This window comes from Schistocerca americana, chromosome 3, assembly GCF_021461395.2.
Source record: "Schistocerca americana isolate TAMUIC-IGC-003095 chromosome 3, iqSchAmer2.1, whole genome shotgun sequence".
NCBI lineage: Eukaryota > Metazoa > Arthropoda > Insecta > Orthoptera > Acrididae > Schistocerca > Schistocerca americana.
In genome coordinates this window covers 325,782,037-325,786,304 of record NC_060121.1, presented here as the reverse complement: position 1 = coordinate 325,786,304, position 4,268 = coordinate 325,782,037, and the positions used below count along the sequence as shown (strand labels likewise).

At 37.0% G+C, this 4,268-nt stretch overlaps 1 long non-coding RNA gene across 1 annotated transcript; it reads right to left on the bottom strand.

Annotated features, from left to right (window-relative positions):
- Positions 1–2,671: 2,671 nt before the first annotated feature.
- On the bottom strand, positions 2,672–3,461 carry LOC124605395. The gene is made up of 3 exons (XR_006978638.1): positions 3,322–3,461; positions 3,057–3,168; positions 2,672–2,950 (listed from the first exon to the last, which is right to left on the bottom strand). It is a non-coding gene; the product is annotated as an uncharacterized LOC124605395 (long non-coding RNA).
- Positions 3,462–4,268: the final 807 nt, after the last annotated feature.

The following is a 4,268-nucleotide window of genomic DNA, read 5'->3' as shown; positions in this document are numbered from 1 at the left end:
GGCCATTTTGAACATCTCTGAACTTGTCTTTGAGTGAAAAAAAACCTTTTTAAATACTCTTTGTAATGATGTATAACAGAAGGTTATATTATGTTTCTTTCATTAAATACACATTTTTAAAGTTGTGATATTCTTTTTGAATCACCCTGTATTTACCGATGAACAGAAAAGACTATTCCCCTAATTCTAGAAGATTGGGGTTTCAGAGAGAATTTGCGGTAACAAATTAATCTCTAGCAAAGCCTCATGTTTACGGCTGCACCATATCGAAGAGAGCAGAAGGGGTCCAATACATAACATTTACCAAAAAGATGTATGGGATACTGTGCATGAAATAAAAACAGAAAATAGAAATAAACATTTATTTCACATCATCTTCCCAAGCCTCAAACAGTATAATTTAACATTTTTTCAATCTTTTGTACACAGTTACTTTTTTAACAGTAGTTTTATCATTTCTCCTCTTGGTGTAATTGTTTAGCAAAAATTGGCACAGCAAAACAGTATGCAATTCATGACTGAATCAATTGAGTGTGTATTTTTACAGTGAAACCCATAAAAAAGGTTGCTGGGAATGTTGTGGGATGCTACCTTCACAAGTACATTTCTCTGATTTGCCTGTTCTAAAAATAAAATTTCCTGGTCTTTCAGGATTTTCTGTAGAGTTAAATAGACATATGTCACACACACTACTACATCATCTGCAGGATATGTCAACCCTCCTCTGTCTTTTACCATAATCAAATCATCACCACCCTGCTTCATTTCATCTATAGTAAGGAATACCTTACAATATTCACAATGGTTTTTTTTAGTAGCCTGATGTGAGCAGTAACCTGCTATGTAATGCAACAGTGGCCAAGTATTCTCATCTATTCCATCAACATCATTTTCATCTACTGCTACATTTAAAAATTCTGGTATTGATGTTTCTTTTAATCCCTGAATTGCAGTATGAGTAGAAAAAATATCAGTGGTCTTAATAACAACATCCCCAACGACTTTCGACCGAAGCACAAGGGAAAACATAGACTGTGCCCTTAGTTTTTGTTCAGTTTCAAAAACTTGTCTTAGAGGAACATGATAATTTCCTCCACATAGCTGGCGGTATTTGCCGAACCTGTCTTCTAAACTGTCTGTCTGTACTTTTCCTAACAGCAAATATGATCTGTTTTTCTCAGAAAGCCAGTAGTCACTGAAGTCGATCAAAGCAGCAGTTGTGTGTTTCAAAGCGCTATGTGTCTCTCGAGTAAGTTTTCTTTCATCACTACACTCTTCCCAAGAACATAACCATGAGATGAAGCACTGTAAGAATTCTTGTATGTGATGGGATTTATTAGTCACAGGTTCTTGGAAAATATTTCTTAACCTCTGTCCCTTGAGTAATGTTTTTACATTTACAATATCCCACCAACGATTTATTATTTTTATGAATGTTGGAGCACTTTCCCAGTTGCTAATTGCTTTCTTTGAACCAAATGTGTCCAAAGAAACAATTGTCGTATCACTGAAAATACGCAACACTAACCTGACATTTTGGCGCTCAATTGCGTTAGGAAATAGAGACTTCAAAGTTAAGGAACTGCCATATTGCAATAGTTCATCTTTTTCTATCAAATGCAATTCTTTCAGTGCTCCAACAGAAGACAAACCTCCCTTCGAACTGTCACTGAAGTCAGGAAAACACAAGATCTGCTCCTTTTGGTTAAACCAGTTATTGCGGATACACTTGAAAATATGGACAGTGTCCACAAAATAATACAATGGGCGATTTGGAGAAGACTGTACAGGGTGATCATACTTTATTTTCACATCTGGAGGAGTAGAAAACTTAGACATTGCTTTCTTATTAATTGCATTATTGTCTGCTACTATACCAACCACCTCAAATCCAACTGCTTCTAATTTAACAATGACTGCTTTAATGTAAGAGAACAGAACATCACCCTGAATAGTATGAACTGGCAGAATAGATACCACATCCTTGTAAGGTGATTCCATGCTCTGAACCATAAAAACATAGGTGCTGATTGCACACAAAAATTTTTCAGTGTTAAAGGCACATCCTACAACATTTCCAGCTTTGTAATCAAGCTGAGACTTCAGATGAATTTCATCCATCAACAGGAGCACAGTTTTATCATCTGAGGATAATGTACCTACTTTATTTGTGATGTATCTCATAAACTGATGACCCTGTTGCTCAATGACAGGATTTGTTGAGAGTTTACTACAAAGCCTTGAAAGGGTGTTAAGACTAGGGATAGAAAAACTGTCAATGTTCCTCAAAAATTTGTAAGCATGTGGGCTTATAGAATGTACTAATGACTACATTATCATAGAGTTAGTATCATAACTAAATTGAGTTGAACTTCCGCACTTCAAAAATGAAATCTGTTCCTTCAAAAATGTAATTTTAGTTTCGTTTACTGGCAACTTTTCTAATAAATTTTGCTATAACTGGTCAATTAAAGACAAAATGTTAACTACAGGAGCCTCAGAACTATGAAACAGAAGATAAATGTTCTTAAGAACATCACTTACACCTGTATGTTGTTTACTTTCATGGGAAATTTCATGTTTCCAATACATTTCACTTCAATATCATTATTGAAGACACTGAGTACAAAACCACTGCTTATACATACGTGTCAAAAAATTCTTGGGTACGGATTATGCTTTAGTAACACTAGGCTCACACTGTCAGATTTGTTTATCACTACCCAGTCACTGTGCTTTTCACATTCACTCAACTTTGTTTTCATTTGTTCTAAACTATCGAAAGATATCGCATCAATCATTTTCGCATGTGTGTCCACACTTTCTTGGATAGCAATTTGAAGAGCATGATTTTCTAAACGCCCCCTACGAATTTCTGGGTCCTCTCGTACTGCAGTTTGATGACTCGACAGGTAAGATGGGCATCCAGGCAACTTCGATGGGATAGCATCTGAAAAATTAATAACGAAGTATGAAACCGATCTCACAGCATATAAGTGAAATAAAGATAGTTCTTATGCCACTGTACTTTACTAAGAGCGTGTTTCGTAACTCACCTTTTCTCAAGCGTCGACGATCCAACGGTGCTGTCAAGAGTATACCAGTTTTCGGGTCATGCATGCTGGTACTGCTTAAAATATCGTCCTTGTTGAAATGCAGTTCACATATCTAAAAACAAGCATACAGTTCTCTTTAAAACATAACGAAAATTAATGAGGTATGAGATTATAAATACATTCTTCTGTTTACTGTATTTTGTTCAGCTGTACTACATTTCAAGTAACTACGACACACTAACAAAACAAATACGCTGATACTTACAACAGAGTGCTTACTCGGTGTCCAGTCTTCTCTGTGAACAGCCGATAACCATTTTCGTCTTAAATTCTCGTCAGATGGAAAATAAAATACACTGACTTTAGGTCCATTATCGTAATTGCCCCTGCAATTCGGCATACAACACCTTCGGTGCATCGTATCTGAGTATAGATCAAATAACCACTCACGAACAGCACAAGTACAATATGGAAACGCTACGAATCACGTGTGTCGGTACCTAGCTTCTCAGACCCCTACCCGTGACGTCACAGGCTCCTTAGACTCACGATGTGAGGCCTTGTTCCTAGGTGGCGTTGTACGAATCACGTGTGTCGGTACCTAGCTTCTCAGACCCCTACCCGTGACGTCACAGGCTCCTTACACTCACGATGTGAGGCCCTGTTCCTAGGTAGCGTTGTACGAATCACGTGTGTCGGTACCTAGCTTCTCACACTCCTACGCGTGACGTCACAGGCTCCTTAGACTCAAGATGTGGGGCCTTGTTCCTAGGTGGCGTTGTTCTTGCGCGGTGCCTGTAAATCTCTATGTACATGTATCGATTAATGGTATAAAAAAGAATTCTGTTGTTTCAAGACAAATGAGGCTTTTGGCGCCTCACCTTTTACTGTGTGTATTCTATGAAAGGCGGACGTGGTCTTGCTGCGTTCCGCAACTGTATTTTATATTTTATGTGAAAATATCGAGTGAATATGCTGCTACTTTTTTTTAAATCAGAAAACATGTAGTTTCTTGTAACTGATTACGAACAGACAGCATCAAGAGGACATTTTGACTGTTATGTATAAAGTAATTAACCACAATGGTCATCTATTGTAATTTAATATGAAAAGGTACGTAGCATAAAAAAAAGGTGTGTTACAGATAAGTGTGCTTATTTTAGTAAATTAACCTTGATGATTTCCATCTCTTCATTTACTTGAATTATAATT